The sequence below is a fragment of the Cupressus sempervirens genome, chromosome 1 (assembly GCF_028749045.1).
Source record: "Cupressus sempervirens isolate cs-2001-9-10 chromosome 1, ASM2874904v1, whole genome shotgun sequence".
Classification (NCBI taxonomy): Eukaryota; Viridiplantae; Streptophyta; class Pinopsida; order Cupressales; family Cupressaceae; genus Cupressus; species Cupressus sempervirens.
Window position 1 is genome coordinate 309,791,661 of NC_143118.1, and position 23,571 is coordinate 309,815,231.

The 23,571-nt window shown below is 32.3% G+C and overlaps 1 pseudogene; it reads right to left on the reverse strand.

The window, feature by feature from the left end:
* Nucleotides 1–11,252: 11,252 nt before the first annotated feature.
* The window catches only part of LOC149577341 (methylesterase 3-like), a 109,170-nt pseudogene continuing 96,851 nt past the window's right edge, over nt 11,253–23,571 (reverse strand).

Genomic DNA, 23,571 nt, shown 5'->3' on the forward strand with positions numbered 1-23,571 from the left:
CTTCTTGGGAGGTCACTCATTCCAATACTACTCCAACCTGAGTGCACTTAACTAGGAAATTTCCTCTATCGTTAAACCCAAAGCTTGCAAAGACTTCACCAATTGTTGTGCATTATGAACCATTCATTATAAAGCCCCTTAAGCTCATCAATTGATGAGTAGGAGATAATTTCTATAGCAAGTCAAATTGTGATATTGCTATTAGGATTTAACTTTGTGATTTTTGAGTCAAACTCATCGACCCATGTTTCATGAGTAGTGATTCAACATGAATCCATATATTATGATAATAAATGGAACACTTAACACTCTTTGGATCTAGGTGATGCTCATAGGGATGAAGCATTGGGACTTCCCAGGAGGTCACCCATCCAATTACTACTCCAACTCGAGTGTTCTTAACTATGAAGTTTCCTCCATGGTTAAACCCAATCTTGCAACCCCATTTACAAAACCTTCTCCAAGTGTTATGCCTTATGAACCATTCATTAGAAAGCCCATTAAGCTCATCAATTGATAAGTAGGAGATAATTTCCACACTAGGTCAAATTGTGATATTGCTATCAAGATTTAACTATGTGACTTTTGAGTCAAACACGTTGACCCATGTTTCATGAGTAGTGATTCAACATGAATCCATCTCTCATAAGAATAAATGGAACACTTAACACTCATTGGATCCGTGCAATGCTCACAAGGGGGAAGCACTGGGACTTTCAGAGAGGTCACCCATCCTAGTACTACTCCAACCTAAGTGTGCTTAACTACGGAGTTCCCTCCATGGTTAAACCCAAAGCTTGCAAACCCATTTGCAAAAAATTAACCAAGTGTTGTGCCTTATGAACCATTTATTAGAAAGCCCTTAAGCTCATCAATTGATAAGTAGGAGATAATTTCCATAGTAAGTCAAATTGTGATATTGCTATTAGGATTTAACTCTGTGATATTTGAGTCAAACTCATTGACCCATGTTTCATGAGTAGTGAATCAACATGAATCAATTTCTCATGAGAATAAATGGAATACTTAGCACTCACTAGATCTAGGGGATTCTTACGAGGGTGAAGCACTAAGACTTCTTGGGAGGTCACCCATCCTAGTACTACTCCAACTCGAGTGCACTTAACTACAAAGTTTCCTCCATGGTTAAAACCAAATCTTGAAACCTCATTTGAAAAACCTTCAAAAAGTGTTTTTCCTTATGAATTATTCATTAGAAAGCCCCTTAAGCTCATCAATTGATAAGTAGGAGATAATTTCCATACCAAGTCAAATTGTGATATTGCTATCAGTATTTTACTGTGTGATTTTTGAGTCAAACTCATTGAGATATATTTCATGAGTAGTGATTCAACATGAATCCATCTCTCATGAGAATAAATAGAACACTTAGCACTCATTGGACCTAGGTGATGCTCATAGGGGTGAAGCACCAGGACTTCTTGGGAGGTCATCCATCCTAGTACTACTCCAACCTGAGTGTGCTTAACTATGAAGTTTCCTCCATGGTTAAACCCAAAGCTTGCAACCCCATTTGAAAAAACTTCACCAAGTGTTGTGCCTTATGAACCATTCATTAGAAATCCACTTAAGGTCATCAATTGATAGCAAGTCAATTTGTGATATTGCTATTATGATTTAAAACTATTTGATTTTTGAGTTAATCTCATTGACCCATGTTTCATGTGTAGTTATTCAACATGAATCCATCTCTCATGAGAATAAATGGAACACTTAGCACTCATTGGATCTAGGTGATGGTCAATAGTTTGATTTTCTGGTGATGCAGAGTTAAGGAGATATTCCAGACAATGTCCTAATGACGTGGTTAAGTGCACAGAGTCTAAGTCGAATGTGTTTGACAGTTGTACCTGATATACAAAGAGTAGTTCAGAGATGGAGTATTGGGAAAGAAGTTCTTGATGCCTAATTGCTATATTACATCTAAGATGAAATGAAGAAATGTGTAGTCACATAGTGACAAAGGACAGTCATGTGGTGATGTCAGCAAGTACACAAGCCCTGGTATCACACGTGTGAATTTTTGTATAGACAATGAGCCGAGAGTGCTATTTTAGTTGTGATTAATTAATTATCTTATTATAATTAATTGGGAAATCCTCAAGGCCGAATCAAGGAATTATGGAAAATTGTTTTCCTTATTTGTAAAGTATCAATCATTGTATGAATTGTGAAGTGTGAAAAGGAGCAGAGTGCTTACTAAATATGAGTAAGCGATTCAAGGGATTATTGGATGTGAGATTTGTGAGATCTGGTTATAAGATCTGAAGGAGCAGAAGCTTGGTTGACAAGATAGAGATAAAGGAAGGAAGTACATTTCAATTCTATTATTTTGCAAGTAATAAGACAAAGATCAGTTGGATAGTGGGTTTATTGGTATTAACCTTGAAGCTATTTGGGCAGTGGGTCTAGCTATCTTCTACAACTCCTAACAGGGTTGGCATAACTCTTAATAAGGTTGGCACAACTCCTAACAAGGTTGGAATCTCCTAATAGGGATTCAAAGTCTCCTAACAGGGACTCATATATAATGAATGTTGTAATAGACTTCTAACATGGTTTATCCTCTAACAAGGATGGTTTATATTAGTACATCATCTTGTGGGTACCATCCCCACTAAGGTTTTCCCTCTGATCAAGGGTTTCCCTAGTTAACATATCTAGTGTTAATTGTGTATGAGTATCTTGTTATGGTTTCAGTTTATATTACTCATATGTTTAAGTTTGTTTAAGGTTGATAATTGCGATATTAGTTGGATAACTGATTCACCACCCCCTCTCAATTATATAAGTGGACTATATATTCTAATAATTAAAATGAAATACTTATATCCAGTGTAGCTCTCTATGCCAATAGGTCCACAAAGGTCTGTATGAACCAGCTCCAAGACTTCTTCAGAATGATAATTCTTGCTTTTGAAACTTGTCTTTCTCATCTTTCCAATTTGAAAATTTTTGCAATTGCCCATTTCAAGTTTCCTCAAACTAGGAATACCTCTTACTCTTTTTTTTTTTCTTATCTTGACTAGGTTATAAAAATTTAAATGGCACAACCTTTTATGCCATAACCAGCTTTCTTTTACTTGAGCAATGAAACATGAACTTTCATTTAGATCCAGGTAGAATAGATTACCTTTTGTTTGATTACTAGACCCAACTAGATTTTCTTTTCCATCTAGTAGCTTTGCCTACCCATTCATGAATTCTACCTTGAATCCAATGTTTTTCAACTATACCACACTTAGTAGATTATGCTTCATTCCTTCAACCCAATAAGCAATGTCACATCTAAGTTCATTAGTTAGTTAAATACAACCTTTTTTCTTTTATACAACAAGGTTCACTATTTCCAAATTTGACACTCCCACCATCATAGTGTTCCATGTGTTCAAACTTTGTTTTATCACTAGTCATATGATGAGCACAACCACTATTAATAATCCATGTATCATTTTTACTAACATGAGAAATAAGTGTCATCTTATCATCTGATTCATCTTTTACAGCAATATAAACCATTTCATCAAATTCACTACTATCAAAATCTTTAGCCATGAAAAATGACTTCTTACCTTTATCCTTGTAGTCTTTTTAGTTTTTGAAATCCTTCTTGGCTTTGTACTTGTTTCTCTTCTTTTCCTCTTTTCCTTCTCTGTTTGGACACCTTGTAGCAATGTGACCAACTTCTTCACAAGAAAAACAAATTAGAGGAATTTTACTTTTGTACTTTCCTTTTCCTTTAGGACATCTTCTTGATGGTAAGGCTTCAGTGACTTCAAGATCAATGTCTGAACTATCTTCTTCTTCACTTTCAAATTGTTTTCCTTTAGATTTTGCAACTTTCTTCTCAAGTGAGAGCTTATCTTCAAATGCAAACTCAATGCTTTTAGAGTTAGGAACATAGTTGTCATAGTTATCCAATTCAAAAGGTGTCAATCTTCGCACTAGTGCATCTAAATTTATGTCATTTTTGGGATCACATCTCATTTCCTAAATAGCTAATACTTTAGTTGCATAGATAGGAAGAAGAGTTCTTAGTACCTTGCTAACCACTGTGACATCATCAATTTTCCCTCTAGAGGCTTTGATTGCAGTGACACTTTCTTTGATTCTTTCACTGTATTTTACAATGTTTTCATCCTCTCTCATCTTCATTTGATCAAACTATCCTCTTAAGCTTTCTACCTTGGCTCTCCTTAGATTATCATCACCTCCATAGATATCTTTCAGCTTGACCCACATTTCATGAGCAGATTCACAATTTTTTGACCTCATCAAATTTAGTATAATTAAGAGTAGATGCAATGCAAATCATCATAATGTTATGATTTTTCTTTTTAGCAATCTCTTCCACAGTCAAAGTTCTAGTAGGAGCCTTGTACTTGGTGTTCAAATATTTCAGACCTAAGCCACTGTTGGTTGCCAAATGTAGCTTCATAATTTCCTTCCATGCCTCAAAGTTATCTTTGTTCAACTTGGAAATCTCTACCTTGTAAGACATCTTGATCTTTAACTTAGGTCCTTGAAACCTTCTTGGCAAGCACCAAAAGCTTTGATACTAATTGTTGGAAATATAAGAGGAGTAACTGAGAGGGGAGGGGTGAATTAGTTACCACAAAAATAAACCTCAGATCCCTTAGATGTCAATATTAATCAAAACATAAACTCTGATGAAACTAAATTACTACTATCACTCGGTTAACACATAGTCACTTGGTTAATACTAACAATTTGTTGGAACTTGGCAAGCACTGTAATATCAAATATAACTTGGTATATACTAAATATGAATATCTTAAGATGTTAAGTGTGATTAACCTTAATAAACTTAGTTGCATACACATAAGAGAAATGGGATGAACACAAGAGACACCAATATTTAATTTGGAAACCCAATTTGGGAAAACCACCAATTGCAACTAGTTATTATTTTTTCACTCTTCTAAAGTGAGCTCTGTTAGGAGTCAACCCTATTAAAGGTTATAAAATACACTATTAGGTGTGACCCTATTAGAGGATTTTATCACCCTGTTAGGAGTGACCTTGTTAGAGGTCTTTAGACACTTCAATCTAGAAATGCCACCTTGTTAGAGGATTTACAAATAATTGTTAGGCTAACTCTATTCAGAGATTTGATTCACTACTACAATGGTTAGAGAGTAAAAATGAGCTGACGTGATTGTCGATGCAATTTTTTTTGTTGATTTAGATCTCAATTCTAGCTTGAATACTCGATCCTTCCTAATCAGATTAATCTTTGCAGCCCAACAAGGATATTTTTCTTATCTTTCCAATTTGCTTCCTCTAAGCATCTTCTTATCTTCCATACATTCTCACACATTCAATCCTCAACTTGACCTTATATAATTTATATCATATACATTATCAAGTTGACTTGAATACAACATAAAAAAATTAATAATCAATAGACAAATCCATTAAACTCAATATGCCAAAACAAGAAAATCCTTTGTTAGTCGACCTATCTTGGTAGACACTAACTCAGAAATGATTTTCTTGTGTTAACCAAATGGACTCAATTAACACTGCAACTTCATAAACTTCCTTTGGTAAATGAGTGAGCTCAATTAACATTGGTTCTATCCAACTTTCCTTTGTTAATTGAGTAAGCTCGGCTAACACTGAACCTCTTTGAAGTTCTCTTTGGTGCCTGAGTGAACTCAGTAGACAATGTCTTCTGAACTTGGTAAACACTAGAAGCTTAGCAGACACAGGAAATTGTCTTCATTGCCGGAGTGAGCTCAAAAAACACTAACTAGTAAAGATATGACATTTTGTGTAACATCAAAGATACTATACAAGTGAATAATTATTTTCAACAATTAAGTCATAACATAGGTTGATGTGTCATAGACTCAACCAAATTATCACTACATATTCTCGTTGTTTTATAGCCCATTGTTCACTAACTCAAATTCTAAAAAAATAAGGAAATATAAAAATGTTAAAAAAAGGGAAGTCAAAATGAGTTAGTTAAAAGTTAAATTATGGTATAAGTGTTAATTAATAAATTCTTTACAAATATATATTCTTTCCCTTCCCCTCTCCATTTTCCTATAGCTATCCTTGGTGTCCAAGTTCTAGTACTAAATGGTCTTTTTATTGGAGGGTTTTGAAATTGTAAACTACTTTCAATGAGTATGGTTAGTAGTTTAAGCATTATTTGCCTGAGAGAGGTGAGAAAGGAGGTAAATATTTCTTGAATTGGTGTTTTTTTTCTCAAGGGACGATCTTGATCAATTGGTATTATGATTTTGATTGATTATTTTTCTAATTTTGATCTATTATGGTTCCCATGTATTCTATATTTGTGTGTGTTTTGGTGAGGATTCTCAAGGATTTGAGGTAGAGGGGCGTAGATAATTTTGCAATGTGCGAATGTGAGGAGTTTCATCAAATTCATATGTTCTTGTGTCTTTCTTCAATGACATTGTTAATGGAAATATTTTTCATATGTTCAAACACTCGCCTAGATTTTCAAGTATCTAATACAAAGTTCTTGCGATGAGAAGAAGTGAATTTCATCAATGAGTGACAATGTTTAGCCAAAATCTTATGTTTTGGTTTTGAGTCATTGTCCAATAATAATGAACTAACCAAAGTGTTCTACAATAATTTATTGGTGCCTAAAATTTATTAATTCTAATACAAGTTTTCAACTAAAAGGAAGAAAGAAGGATAAGAGGGAGAAAACCATTCATGAGTTAGGGAAATTTTATTTTTACTACAAGAGTAGGGAGTTCCAAAGGAGTAAAAGAAAATGATAGGGGATACATTAGGGAACTAAAGAGGGTTAGCTTGGTGAAGTGACCTATTAAGAAGAGAGAGATTTGGTGTGGGGTTCCAGAGCTGAGATGAGTTTGTATAAGCTCAAACATGTGGAAAGGGATAATAAATAGATCTAGGTGGATGTAGATTGTGGGAATAGAGGTTCCAATAAGGTGGAATAGAGTGGAATGTCTTAGTGGAAAGAAATTATTTGTAGATTTTAAAGCCATACAACTACAATTTTATATGTTAGAAGATTTATCATGACAATAAAGTTTTATTACTTATTGCAATTTTGTGTAGTTGTAAATAAAGATTCTCTATTCTATTTAAGTCAAATAGAAAAATAAAAATACTCATCTTATTTGTTTAAAATATGTCTTTTAATTGATAAAATTATATATATACACACACATATATATATATATATACACACACACACACACACACACACACACACACATATATATATATATATATATATATATATATATATAATCTTAATAAATAAAATTTTGCTAATAAAATAATTATAATAAAGTACTAAAAATAACTTCATATATTTTAAACAAATAAGATGAGAATGAGAATTATATTTTTATTTGAATGTTTTCATTATATGTATAAAATGTAGAAAAAAATAAAGTATTAAAAGTAATTTAAAATGTAAATTATTTTTTAAAATTTTAATTGAATAGTAAAAGAGTATATAAATACTTATATAAAATAAAATTTAAAAATGACTATATTTATAAATATAATTTAATTCAAGAATTTAAAATATCTTGACTAAAATTTATATTTTAAAAAGATGCAAATTTTAAATATAAGCAAAAATTATATTTTCATAATTATTAATGTATTCTTTTAAAATTTTCAACTATTAAAATCAAACTTATTATTGTTTAAATATGCTTAATAATTATGTATATTACATTTTAAATATATATTGTGTTATTTTATCCTAATCTTAATATCATATTTTGCTTGTTTTGGCTTACTTCTTAAAAAGGATAGCTTAAAATTTTGTTAAATTATTTTTTGTTGATAATAAATTAATATGCTATCTATGTTTACATGAATTTTTGAAATCAAAAGAAAGATAAAAGAATAATAAAATATAAGTAAAAAATGTTGTCTATAATTCTACTACAAGAATTTAAACAGAAATTACTTATATAAAATTAAAATTAAAACTTATATAAAATAAAAATACTAATATAAAATAAAAATACTTGTATGAAATAAAAATTAAAAATAGAAGTAAATAATTATTATATTTATAAATCTAATTTAATTCAAAAATTTAAAATATCATAAGTAAAATTTATATTTTAAAAATATGTATATGCAAAAATTATATTTGTAATGACAACATTTTCATAATTATTAATGTTTTCTTTTCAAAATTTCATCTATTAAAACTAAACTTATTATTGTTTAAATATGCTTGTTAATTATCTATATTACATTTTAAATAAATATTACAATATTTTCTTTTATTCTTATTTTAATATCATATTTTTGTTTGGCTTACTTTCTAAAAGAATTTAACTTAAAATTTTGTTTTTTTTTGTTGATATTAAGTTAATATACTATCTATTTTTACATGTAATTTTGAAATCAAAACAAGGATAAAGCATAAGAAAAAATGAACTAATTTTTTGTGTGTATAATTCTATTACAAGAATTAAAAGGAAATTACTAATATGAACATGCACTCATTAAAGATTGTTTAATTAAAATAATTTATTTAATAATAAGTTTTTATATAATAAAATTTGAAATTCAATTGTACACATATTTTCATATAATAATCTTCTCAATATTTAAAATATGAAACATCAAAAATAACAAGTATATTAGAAAATATAAAATTAACATTTAAAATTATATCTAAAAATTTATTCGATAGCCACTTTAAATATTGAAATTAAAATATTGCATCTTATTGAAATTAAAAGATAACATTTTTTAATTAAATCAATTTCAAGGGGACATTTTTATTTCAATACAATATAAAAAAAATATTATTATCACCGTGATTGATTTGACAGAAGATGTTTGAAAAATTAGAAATTGTTACTGTTAGGGTAGGGCAGGGTAGAATTGGCACAACTTTTCACTGGGTAAATAAGTTGCACCATAGCCTGTGCCTTATGCTCAGAAGTGGTAAGGCGTATGGTATGAAGGTACCATTGGTTGCGTGTTGTGTTTCAAAATGACAAAACGATAAGAATCTATCTACGCTCCAAATTGTTTCCATGGCAGTCATTTCGATTTGCACAAATTCTCACCCTTGGATGTAAATTTTAGCTTCTCCCTTTCATATAAGGGAACGCCTACGGCGTAATTATTGTGAAGGTTGCTGCTATCACATTCTGCACTGGTTTGTGGTTGGGTTTTTCAGTCAATTAATGTTGGTTCATGAACCTATTTCAGTCGTCATCTTTAGACTTCGTGTTAATTTCAGTCGTCTTTAGACTTCGTGTTAATTTTTCTGGTTAAGATTTCAGATCCTATCCTATTTTAGTTAATCAAAACATGGAAAATTCTAAATTTAAAATGCAGTCACTCTCAATCTGATCGTACCAATCTGAGCACAATCGCTCTTTCAGTCCCTTGAATGTAGTAAATTTGTACATCAGTTGGCCCATTAGTTTGACATGCAAAATTAAAGTAGTACCACATGAGACCCGTGGCTATCCAGCCAACCAAACCTCATGAGATACAAGTAGAATTAAAGTTAATTTTTTATTCATTGTAGATCAAATAAAAGGTTAAGAATCATTACATTTTATAGAATTAATTTTTTGTGTATTTTTATATTGGTTTCTAAGCAAGGTTATAATAAGGAGGTTGCACGGTCGTAAAACAATGACCAAGTATTTCTTTCAAGAATATTTTGCATTTCATATAGGACAGATAGTTTAACTTCATTGCACAGAAAGTTATTAGACAAATTATATGGATATTGTTTCAAACATCAATTTATTTGCGATGTTTACTTTGAAAAACTTACATACATGGATGATGCACAGATAATTATTGATCCTCCTTCTCCTTGTGCCTATTCATACTTCTATTCTCATGTAGTCTATGTCAATATAGCATGGAATGAGTGGTGTATCAAATCAATATAACAAGTCATAAAGGTTATGTATTAGCCACCTCACGTAGCCATTGTCATTAAGTTTAGATCATCACTTATGAGTGGTGTGTATTTTCAACTCCTAGATCATTGATAGTCACATTAGAAAGTAGGCAATAAGTGCTACAAAACCCAAAAACTCCACTTGCAGCTAAATTAATATTTTAAAATGATGGAGCATAACTTAGGATAACAAAGTTAGTTTTTTTGGCAAAAAGATGTCAACAAAAAAGGTTTTTTCACATACTTTATAGTGGTGCATGATTTTATTAAAAAGAAATTGTCATTGGTGAATCTTATTGTTTAACAAAGTCTATATTCCAAGTTTGGATGTTCAAGCTCAAATAATTTGTTGTAATCACTATTTTTAAAGATTATTGAAGAATGTGAAAGACATTAAGGAGCTCTACCATAATGTTCATGCACTTTTTTAAAGAATAAGTTCCATGTATATTATGAAATTTTCATCCATGTCAAATTATCACTAATTACTTAGAAAACATGAGTCATGGAGAGGTTATGCCTTTTTGGAAAGGCTTTACTTGTAATATTGGCCATATTATGGAGCATCTATACTCATGTTGAGTTATCTATCTTTGTAGATTTAAATTAATATCATCTTTAATAATTGGATTTTCACTTCATCTTTGTTTGATCATTCAAAAAAGTGAAAACGATAAATAATTGAGAGATGACTCATAAAACATCTCAGATGGATTAATTCCATACCATATTTATACAATGCCATTCCCTAATTTGACACATCTAGTATTAATTACTTAGAATTATAATGTGTATCATGTCCTATGCATTATTGCTTTGCATAAAGATGATGACTTGTTCAAGTCTATATTGAATTTGAGTATTCTCTTTTTAGACTAAATTTAGAAATTATTTCGAAATATTGATAATCAACCTTTCTAAGATCATATTTTTAATGATTGTAATATGCATCTTCCTATTCAAACACTTTTTTTCTTGTAGTACTTTTAAATTTTTAAAGACAATAAATTGGCTTCAATAAAATTCAGTTATTCTTCATAAACAGTTGTTGCAAATAATATCTCATTGATTTCTTATACACATTGATTCCTTCCATTCACGTTTGTACTCCTAGTAATATGTTAACACTATGAACACATCATAATAGATATAATTATTTTCTAACACTGTAAACTAGATTACTTCAATCAATCTTAGGGTAAAAGTGAGATGTAGAAACGTAGCAGTCTTAGAATTATAACTAAGATGAAACAGAGAGAGAAAAGCCAGGTTTGAACAAGGAAGTTCGCTAAACCGGTAAACGAGACGAGGAGCTATCTTCACGATCCAGCCCACTGACCTCGGCACTTCCAGCGCCGATCAATTCATGGGAGGTTTCATCGCCTGAACGGAATAGCTCCAGAAGCCCACACCGCTCTGCTCTAGACCATATGCATTCAACAATGTCATCTAAAAAAATATTTGCACCGCAGAGGTGGTGGAATCGGGCACGCGCCACGGAAAATTCTGCCAATCGGCGGAAACCAATGTACAGGCCACACAAAGAAATGGCAACTAGACTTCCTAACACAACCCAAGAGAAGGTCTTCACCTTACGTGCCACAACCGTGTAAATCGCAGCCATAAACCCAAAAGCAGTTAAGCCAAAGCTGCAGGAAATCATTAAACTGTTGCCGGTCATGAATATCATTCTGTCCCCTGGGGAGTGCACTGGAATCATCTGCCAATTTATACAAACAAAGAGATAGAAAGAAGGCTATGCAGTCGAAGAAAAGAAAGAGCTTGAACGAGGTGAAGGGTATGAGAAGAGGGCTCCCTATCTAAGGCTCGCTTGTTAATCCTGCGTAATTTTCCAATCTAGATTGGACTATAAGATATTATTATTCTACATAATTTGGTCTTTTCTGATCAGAAGATTGACATTTCTTATTGCTGCCAAAGTTTCAGAGTGCTGAGTGTATTACCCATTGACTCGTGGACCATGGTTTTCATCAAAAGTAAGTGATTTTTAATTTATTTTTGATGTGGTACTGGTACTGGTTATTTTTTATTGTCTAGTGTCCACTGGTGACTGGACATCTCACATGCTAAGATAGGTTTGTGAATTTTATTGGGTAATACCATAGACTATAGTACCGTAGTGGTAGTACCTTGGTACTGGTACTGGTTTTCATAAAAGGTAAGTAATTTTTAATTTATTTTTGATGTGGTACTGGTATTGGTTATTTTTTATTGTCTAGTGTCCACTGGTGACAGGACATCTCACATGCTAAGATAGGTTTGTGAATTTTATTGGGTGATACTGTAGACTATAGTACCATAGTGATAGTACCCTTTTTTATGAGAATGAATCATATTATTGTTATTATATGTAGTCTAAGTAGTCTATTGTCATAGTCTTTAACTTGTCACTCTTTGAGTCTATTGTTCAACAACTAAGTTGATTTGTTTTTTGTAGCCTTTATTGGTTAGCAATATCAAACAAGACAGGTAACAGGGGTTCTAATAGGATCCTTGACAACCAAGAGAGGCCACCATTACCAAAAAACATAATCATATCCACATATTTTGGTAGTGGAAATGTTGGCAACCTACAAGATTCACAAATTAGCTCTCCAGTGCTTATTGAAAAAGGAGATTCATCACAAGTTGGAGACCATATTGAAGAAGTTCAAGTTGGTGACCCTGATATCTCAGTCAAGGTAAAACTTGAACACGATTTGGAGGCACTTCCCCTGAGTAGGGAGTCACAAATTGATATTATAGACTTGGAGTCAGTTTTGGACCAATCGAGTGAGAAAACCAAAAGTGATTTCATAAATCATGTTCATGTTCATATTCTTTATAGGAGAAACTTGAACTACATAGAAAATTGTTGAACTGTAATATAAACAATATAGGTATTCAGTGCTCCATATCTTCTATTAAAACACAACTTTGGGCAATCTTAATCATTATGTAGGGGGAAATGATCCAGAATAAGAGGTAAATAATAGTAGTTTAAAGAAAGAAATAGAAGCTTCAAGCACTTAATTTAGTAGTTAAAGTAAGAACATATAAAAGAGTTCATGGAGAGCTATTCGATGATAAAGTCTAGATGCACTCTAATCTAGAACAAATCCAAAAATTAATTTAGGTTTCTTATAAAAATATTTGTAGGAATGAAAAGCATTAGCAAGAGGTGCATTTTTTTTTAGAAGATATCATTGAAGATGTCCTTTTGAGGAAGGTGGATCAAGATTATAGTGATTATATTGATTGAGACTTTTATATTGAACGTGTTATTTTTTCAAAGGCCCCTAATAAAATTTATTGAACTGACAAGTTATCAATTGAATTTTATCAAACTTTATGGTAACATAAAAGGAAGATTTATATTTTATATACCCTAAAGATATTAATGATGGATCCTAGGATTAAAATATGAATAGATGTCATATTAAGTATCTTGCTAAAGGATATAATTTAGGTTGGGTAACTAGATGGTACCCATTACATTGTTCAAAATGTCTTACAAAATAATTGCAAAAGCTTTAGCTAAGAGGATGAAAGTAGTACCCAAGATGATAGTTAGACTTGAACAAACTATACTACATGTGAGGATGTTATTTAGAGACACAAATTATGAATTAAGGGTCAATAACTCACTATATTATCCATATCCCTTATATTTCTCAACATGACAAGGTTTCCCCTTATCTCCATTTTTCTATGTTTTAGTTGTTGATGATCTTAGCTATATTTTTCATACATAAAATATTATTGGTCCAATCAAGGAAATATATATATTCCTAATAATTTAATGGTAACTTTAATGGCTTGATCTTCATGAGTATAGATCTTGGAAACTAGTGTCAAGCCTATTTTTTTTAACACTGTTCACATTAGAGGTAGATATTATAATGTTTTATTTGACATTTCTTGAGCTACATTTTCTATGTTCACAATTGATGATTGAGTAGAACGATGGAGCTAGATACCAACAACACTTGGATGAGACAAAGCATCAATTTTTGCAACTTTAGGAAGAAGAGATGATATGTTAGAGATAGCTTCAATGACTCCTAAAATGTTTACACTTAAATTATCATTACATATCATTCCAAATGTACATTATATTTTGGAATTGATAGTTGGGTCATTTACGATATAAGCTAGTTTCTAATGAGCATGCAATATGATTATTTTTTGTTCATAAAAGTCAATGTACTTCCTTTAAATTATTATTTCTTTCATGTAGTCTTTTGATTATAGTGTAGTCCTTTTGGTCATGTATATCTATATTTTATTCAATTTTAGTAACTTTTTCAAGTTAACAAATCTTCTACTTATAAATCCTAAATTTTAGTTTAAAGAGAAAGAGGATACTCAAGATCAATAATTAAAAATGTGAATCTATAACTCATAAGACATGATACCACCTATAATTCCAAGCATATTTTTTTATTAGGCATGTTAGGTGGAGGAACAAGCATATAAAAATATAGTAAAATATCAATACATCTAAGAGATTTTATGAGCTCAATTTTTTATGGTCTCCCCTTTTTAGGATACTCAAATAAGAATGAAATGAAAAGAAAACTATCACAAATATGACATTTCATTAAAATTACCAAGGTCTAATCCTCAAAAAGACTATAAAAAAGTCCCAAATAAGATTAATATTGTAAATTAGGATTTTCCAAAATTCCCAATCTCTCTAGGAGTTGGGATTTCTAAGACTTAACAATATCATGATATAGTAAATATATGAATATAAATAAATTTAGGAATTAATTAAAAAAAATGCATAAGCATAATGATAGAGCTCCTTAATAATTTTCACACCTCTAAAAAATCACAAATAAAAGATAGTGGCAAAATATTTTAGCTCAAAGGTCCATAATAAGAAAATAGACTTTAGTGAGAATAAAATTCATTGATAAAAACTATGTAGAATTAACCTATACAATTACAAGGTATGTGAAACTACCTTATCAATGATATCTTATTTGAAACAAATTGAATCAATTATCCTATGTTATATGTTTGATTGAACAAATATATCCAATTTGGCTATAGGTGACACAAATTTGGGCCCCAAGGCACTTATTGCTCGATTTCCAATATGATGATCAATGCTCCAGGGGTTAAAAATATGCATCACTCATGAGTGATGACCCAACTCCAAGTAGTGACTATGTATCATTTGGTGCTTACCTCACCCCTTTCCTCCCACCACTCTAATATTACTTACTCATGGTTTATGGAAAACCATACACTATATAGAAGTATACAATTATACATTTAAATTAAATGAATAAAATATTAAATTTCACAAAATATTTTTGAGCAAAATTTGTACAATGTAATGCAATTAAATAATAGTTCCATATGCAGAGGTTGTAGAGTTGTGCAAATTGATGTAGTTCTTGGATAGAGACAAAAAAGTTAGGAACTATTCTCATATTTACAAGCCTTGACACTTATTTGCACTACTTGTACAAACCATATAGTTACTTATTAATGCACACAAACATGAAAATGGGCTAAAAAATTCTTTGATGCCTAGGTCAAGGTATTAGCTATAGATAATTTTGTAGACCTTAGTAGGATTGTTGGGTACTTTAGACATAGTGGTAGATCTTTTTCCCATTCTACTCTAAAATTTCAAAAACCTCTTGGATGTGGTAAGTCGCACTAACTTGAAACACTCAAATCTTTTTGAAAATATATTATATTTAAGTGAAACAAAACTATCTTGACTTTCTTAGTCCTACTAGAATCAATGCAAAGGTAATATATCCTCCAACATGTGCCAAAGATTGCCAACAAACTCACAAAAAGTCTATTATTTGACAATAGCTATAACTCATTATCAAAGAATGCTTTTGCATGACCATGGTTTCAAGATACCATGTAGGACATGTTGAAGCTAGAAAATCAAGGATTAGCAATGAAAACAAAAATGTCTTCAACATTGAAGTATGCAAGATAATGAGATTTCTTGAGTACTAAGATATGTGATATCAAATATGCTACAAATGTATCAAGTGCGACTCTACAATTGTTCCATAATCACTTCACTTAGGTACAAGTACAAAGCTATGAGGTATTAATCTTATATGAAGGGAATCCAGATGTTGCGCCTTGTATGTATCATTTTAGAAAGCTTAAGAATGAAAGAAGCACACCAACAAGAAGCATGTGAAAATATACACTTCAAAAAGAGTACGCATAAATTGATTATATAAATACAATTTTTTGTTAATAGAACAAATAAATAAAAGTAATTCAATAAATTAACTAAAAAGAAAAAAATAGTAAATATGAATAACGCATTATGAATGTTATCAAAACAAACTTGCATTTATGTAATGTTTGCAATATCTACAATTCAGATAAATGAGAGGCAACCGAATTGCAACCGTTCTTAGTGGGTTTTAGTTTGTGTACTAATTCCTAGTGCACCATTCTAGTTGTTTCATGGACGACACCAGACGTTGATTGAAAATTAGACATACCATTTTATGTGTGGTAAAATGATCATTTTTCACTCTCACTAAAATCTGTACGATCGAGAATAGACCCACCCGAGGTGGGGCCTCAAATTACCATAGTTAAGATAGCGCTTTTCAACAAGAGAAAGACGATGATATCGTATGGCGTCATCTGTATGATGTTAAGATTACGTGCCAGTCATTTAATGTTTGCTATATAGTGACTTTCATTTCGCATGTCAAATGAATGGGCCAACTGCTGGTTACATCTTCTACCCATTTTCTCCATACAAGTCTATATTTCATTTAGAATCAGATTGGCATCATAATATTGAGAGTGACAACACTGTAATTTGGCGGTCCGTCATCTCGTAGTGGACGTAAAATGACTGCGATGGAGTAATGACGCGCTCTAAAGTCTGCATATGTGTGTCAAATGAATGGACCAGTCTAATGGTACATCTTTCTACATTTTTTCCATAGGCGTTTGGAATCAGACGAATATATTTCACTACATAATTTTTTCACACGAGAGCCTCATGGAATGCAATATAAGAGTTTATTTCACGCACGATGTGATCACATCTTAACAAAACAAAATTGGTGGTAGTATCCAATTGATGAAGCATCTTAGCAGTAGATGAGCTCAGTAAATATGTGACTCAATTTAAAGCATCTATTATCTGAATTCACATTACAAAAGAATAAAATTACTAGATTAATTGCCGAACTTGCATTATAAAGTGTAAATGACCAGCCAAAATGGTTGAGTCCGTCCATTTGTAGATTAATTTTGTAATTGAATTGAGTCCATGCAAACATTAATTAGTGCTACAGTCTAGATTCGTAATACATTCTTTGTAAATTGGTTCAAAAATCTTTACGGTTAAGTATAAAGAACATATCAGTAATCTACTATATTTTATTTAATATTGTAAAGAAAATAAGTGTCATATAAGAGCATGTATTTTCCATAATTTATAATAGCTTAATTAGATATATAGAGTACTAAAGTTAAAAATTTGATAAAATTTAATGAAAATTTATCAATATTTAATTAATATTATAAAATTCAGGACTAATTTAATTTTTTTTTTAAATTATATTTTTACATTAAAAATCAAATTTTTAATTTAGAAAAATAATTTTAATAAAACATTTATAATTAAACATAAATGTCATCATATTGTTATAACTAATAAAATTGTATCTTAAAGTATTAATATTTTATCTAAACTTAATTTTTTTTATAAAAAATATTATTCATAAAATATAATCACAAGTTATTATAAAAGAAAAACATTTTATTAAAATAATTGTATAGTAACATATTATGGATTTAATATTTTACATAACAAAATATTTTTACATTCTAAAATATTGGATAGTGCTTCCTCAAAATCCACTCCTATAAGACCCAATTTTATATGCCAGGAGAGGAGCACCATTGAGCAAAAATATGCAAAGTAAGCAGTGTTGAGCGAAAATGTGTGAACCACAAAAGTTGATTTGGCTTTGCACCATGAAGAAAATTAGTAGGTTAGGCGATATGATTTTGTAGGGATTCTACAACTGCACCATAAATAATAGGGTCAAGGAAAACAATAAAGATATCACGAAAGGTTGTTGATCCTGCTCACTGCCAACAAGGTGGCGAAGGATAAGTTTGGGGTCGACGGCAGTGGACACCTGGGTGTCCCCACACATATGACCATCGATGGTGGCTATTCTTTACCAAGCGCTCCATTTAATTCTAACTCCCTTGCAGGCAATGCTTTTTCTTCCAAGCAGCCTCCTATACCTCCTCCTTTGGCTAATGCTTTTGCCAACATTAATGGATATCCTCTATTGACCACTAGCAATTATTTTAAAGCTAAATCTTTCTCAGAGGGAGTTTCCAACTTGGTAGGTGGTATCCATGAACACGCGAGGTTTGTTGTTGCTGCCCTTGACAACTATGAGGTCACCAAGGATGGTAAGAGCCATCTGGCTCCCTCAGCTCATTTTTCTTTAGTTCCTACTTCTGAGATGGTTACCAAAATTATTAAAGAGAAAGGTAGGCTTAAAAATAGTGCAATCTTTTTTATTGTTGTTGAAATTGAAAAATGTCCTCCTCGCAAGTTTATGGATGATTGGTTTCATAATTTCTAGAATGCCAAACTAGGGTTTCACATAACATTTTGCAGATAAATTCAAAAGGGGATTTTTGTTATCTTTTTTGCTAACCATGAAGCCCAACAAGAGGTTCTGAAAAAGAAATATTGGACAGTTGGGTCGACATCCTCTTGAGCATTGGCTTGGACCCCTAAGGCCGTCCATGAGGAGGTTTTGGCCCTCTCAACACCCAGGTGGATTCTTGTGAAAAATGTACTGCCATTTCTTCGGAATTTTTTGCCACAACTATTGGAAAATTTGGGAAAAATTATTAGGATGGATGAAACTATTAGATTAGTCCCACATATGGATGCTAGGGTTCTTATATCACTTCTTCCTGGCAAAGAAATTCCTTCTAAAATTAATATTAATGTGCTTAATGAAGATTTTGTTTGCCCTATTCAAAATTTAGGGGGCTTGAATGCTTATTTTCTATGTAGGAAGGAGGGTGATCGATGTAGAGATTATCCCATCCTTAATAAGTCTTCTGCTAAGTCTTCTAATAGCAATAACCCCCTCCCAAGCCCCCTTTTCTGGTCAACCCCCCTATTGCTTCTAAATTTGATCATCAACCTACTATGAAGGCTCCTATTTCCTTAGATTTTAACCAGGTTGTCTCTACTCTTAACTTGAATTTATTTCCCCCTCCAGAGTCTATGTTGGGGCCTAATTTAGATGATGGATTTATTCCTGTTAGAAGTAGGAAAAGGAGGAGAGAGACTACTTTGGATAACCCTAAATCCAATTATGTTAATCCGGATTCTCATCCCATATTAGATCCCCTGCTAAGTGTGGTCACGATTGGGTGTCCTGCTTCTTCCATTGAAGTTGTCAAGCCTACCTTGAATTTGCTAAAGGATCCACCAAAGGTGTTTAAGGAAATTGAGGATAGTTATATTTTTGAAGTAATTCTTGCATCTGGGTCAATTCTCTTTGATCTCAATATGGATATGGAGCCGTCAGTCCTTGATGAGTCTCCTAAATTAGACATCATTTCCACCAATAGGTGTGGGAGGCAACCAAGGTCCAAAAACAATTCTGCTAATAAGAACCTTGGGGATGCTCCTAGTAGTCCTAGCATGACTGTTAAAGATGCATCCCAAACCCCTTGCAATGTGTCTCAATGAATTGCCTATCCTGGAATGTTAGGGGGCTTGAGTCCTCGGATAGAAAATATGTTGTTAAGCATGTTTTAAATTCTTTTAACTCAATTGATTTGTTTATGATGCAAGAAATTAAAGCTTTTGGTTTCATGCTCGATATCAACCTTAATTTTATTTGGAAGGATGCCATTAAGTTTTACTCTAGGCATATCATGGGTAAAGGTGGAATTGCTATCCTTGTTAATCCCAAGTGGGGGAAGTTCATAATTGATAATGGTGTTTCCCCTTGTCAAAGGGCTGTCTAGTTTACTATGCATATTAATATTAAAAAAATAGGGTTTTGCTCTATTTACGCTCCTAATGATACTAAGGATAGAATCTCCCTCTAGAATTGGTTGTCCTCTCTCCCTGATATTCCTTGGTTTTTTGGAGGAGACTTCAATATGATTGAGTCCCAAAAGGATAAAATTGGTGGCAACCCGTTTAGGTGGAAGGATTATGAGTATCTACATTGGTCTAAGTTTATTAACTCAAAAAATTTGTTTGACCTTCTAGCTAACATTGAAGACTCTCATCCTAGAATCTGGCACACTTGGTGCAATTTCCAACAAGGTTGATCTAGGATCTATTCTAGATTAGACCGCTTTTATGGCAATAAGGACTTCTTTTCTTTTCTTCCTGAATGTAATGGTAACATTGTTTTGGTTTCTACCAACACCCTATCTAATCATCATCCTATTTTCACCTATATCAACATTAATTCTAATCTTGTTCGTCATAAAAATACCTCTTCCAAATTCTTGTTGACTTCTAAGCTATTGCACAATGATGATGTTCTATGTACCTTGCAACTTATCAGGAACATCAACTTCTTTAACATGAAGGACTCTTTCATGATTGACAAGTGGAAGGCAAATCTCCTAACTTGGAAAGGTTTCCTACAAACCATTGGCCAATAGTATGCCAAGGACTATAGATTCACTAAAAAGTTGCTCTGCTTTAACCTTCAAACTACTGAGTTTAATGTTCAGGCTAACCCTTCCAATGCAGATCTTTTGAACCAAGCTATTGCTGCTAAGAATGCCCTTAGCAAGCATCAATAGACTAAAATTCATGGAGCTAGAATCTGTTCTAAGATTAATTGGATCCAACATGGTGATCAAGGGTCTAAACTTTTCTTTAATTTTCTTAAGCAGAAACAAATTAAAGAATCTATTAACAAGCTTGTTATTAATAATCAGGAAGTCTTTGATCTTGTTTGTATTTATTTGGCTTTTGCTGATTATTGTAGTAAGCTTTTCTCATCTGAAGACTCCATGGAGGCTAAGGAAATTAGATCCAAGTGTAGACCTCTTATTCCTTCTAAATTAGATGTTGAAGATGTTATGCTTCTTTTGACCCCTATATCTATTGATGAGATCAAGGGGGCTATTATAGCTCTCAAGGATGATAAGGCCCTTGGACTGGATGGGCTTTCTATTGAATTTAATAAGGCTAACCTTAGTTTGATTAGCAAGGACTTGTTTGATCTTTATAATGATGATCCAGGGGATAAAAATTACTGAAAAGTAAAATGTCCCAATGCTCCAAGAGTCAACATCATTACAAAGTGTTCACAATTTTGAGTCCAACATAACTTGAACGAGCAAACTTGGAGTTCAAGTGCAAAAAGTATGACTAGTCAAAGTTTGGTCAAACTGGGACTAGAGGCCATAAAAGGGTGAAAAAAATAATCATCTCAAAAGTATTTGACAATGGATTTCAAATGGAAGAGCTCGTCAAAAGCTTTCCAATGGCGTTCATTTCATCAAGAACGGATATCGGATATAAAAGTTATGATGGTTTCAAATTCAAGCAAAAGTATGGATTTTGATTATGTCAGCATGACATCACAAAATCATAAAGAGAGGGAAAACATTCAAATTTGAATTAAAATAGCTATTTAATTCGAATTAAAGGAATGAGATAATGGGAGTTGAACTCCTAACCATTGGCCTCCTAAAATCAAGGCCAACCAATGGGCTATTTATGGTATATAAAATATTAAGGGAAGAGTTGTTATCTATCCATAACAAATCCGCCCAATCTTATCTAAATAAGGGTATTTTTTGAAAACAAACCCTTAAAATTTTGGTGTGAGATCATAACAAAATATTGGTAAAAGAGGTAAATTCGAAATATGTAACCAAAATGGGGGATTATGTTGGTTAATTGTTTTAGCCCATTTTTGGCTAAATTTGATGTATAAAATGGGGGTAATAGGCTTTGGAAAGACATCCAGGTGATGAGAAGGAGATTATGATCTTGGAGACTTGATGATTATTCCTACACATTGGAGAGTAATGCTACAATTATGCTTGAAGGGAAGATCTTGAACACTTGTAATTGATTTTGGAGCAAATTGAATCAGTCCCTCTATTGGAGCAAGACCCGAAGATGTAGTCTGACCCACAGATGAACTTTGTTATCAATCGTGTTTTGTCTTATGTCTCTCTACTCTCTTTCTTTCAGTCATTACTCTTTTATGCTTTGTTCATTTCAACATTTAAGTTGTGTTAATTTGCTAATTAATGCTTTGAAATTTTACTTTATGAAATAATGTTAAGCATTCCTCTGTAATAGTCCTAGATCCTAATCAAATCAAATTTGGTATTAGAGCTTTTGTTGGACTAGTATTGCAGATTTGAATACTAACAAGATCCAGGATTGAGAAAGGCGAAGGAAAGCTCGAGGAATACAATCTTGAGATTGGAAAATGAAGGACTAAACCATCATCACAAATGGCAGATGAAGGTGGTGGACAAGCTTTTCAAGATAAGAGTATTCAGAAGACTCTTCAGAATTTGCAAACAATGGTAGAAGTTTTGGTACAAGAAAGAGAAGAGAAGATGCGAAGACGTGTCGCTTGAAAGGACAAAGGGAAAAAGAAAGGCGATGATCGTGATCCACCAAAGACACCTCCATCTTCTCCTTCTTCTCCCTCTTCTCCTTCTTCCCCCTCTTCTCTTTCTTCTACCCATTCTGAGTCTTCTAATATTTTTAAGGGTGGACATAAGCATCGAATCAAGTTGGATGTAAAATTTGACTTGCCAAAATAGTGTGGGGAGTTAAATGCTGAAAAACTAGATGATTGGATTCAGCAAGTAGAAGTCTACTGTAGAGTTCAAAACCTTGTAGATGATGTTGATAGAATTCAGTTAGCCACTCTTCGGTTAGGTGGTGTAGCCTTAACTTGGTGGGAGAGTAGGTCTCGGGATGAAACTTCACAGTTTGGTAAGTTTAATTTGTCTTGGTCAGAATTTGTTACAACTTTAAAGAAGCAATTCTACCCCCTAGGCCATATGCAGCAGTTAATGATGAACCGGCAACATTTTAGGGAAGGGAAAGGTCAGTCTATCTAGGATTACACCCATGAATTTCATAAAAAGGCTATTTCATTAAATGTCCCATTATATACCCAGGACACTTTACTCAAGTATATAGGTGGTCTTCATTCTTACCTAAGGCATTCTATTCTCATCCTGAATCCTTGTAATTTGGATGAAGTATGTGTCCAAGAAACACATTTAGAATCAAGGGGTAAGGGTACTTTCATTGATAAGTTTGATAAAAAACCATCTAAGTCTGAAGAAAAGTCCAAAGGCAAAGGAAATGGTAAAAAGACAACAACAGAAAGAAAGAGAGTGAGAAACCCACATGCTCACATTGCAAGAAAGAAAGGCATGATGATTCTAAGTGCTGGAAACTGCATCCTGAAAAGAGGCCAAAGCGATTTGGTGGAAACAAAGGAAAACAAAAGACTGCTGCTATAACTCAACAAGATCTTGGATTTGACTCTGGAGATGAGACAAAGATTGTTGCTACTAGGATT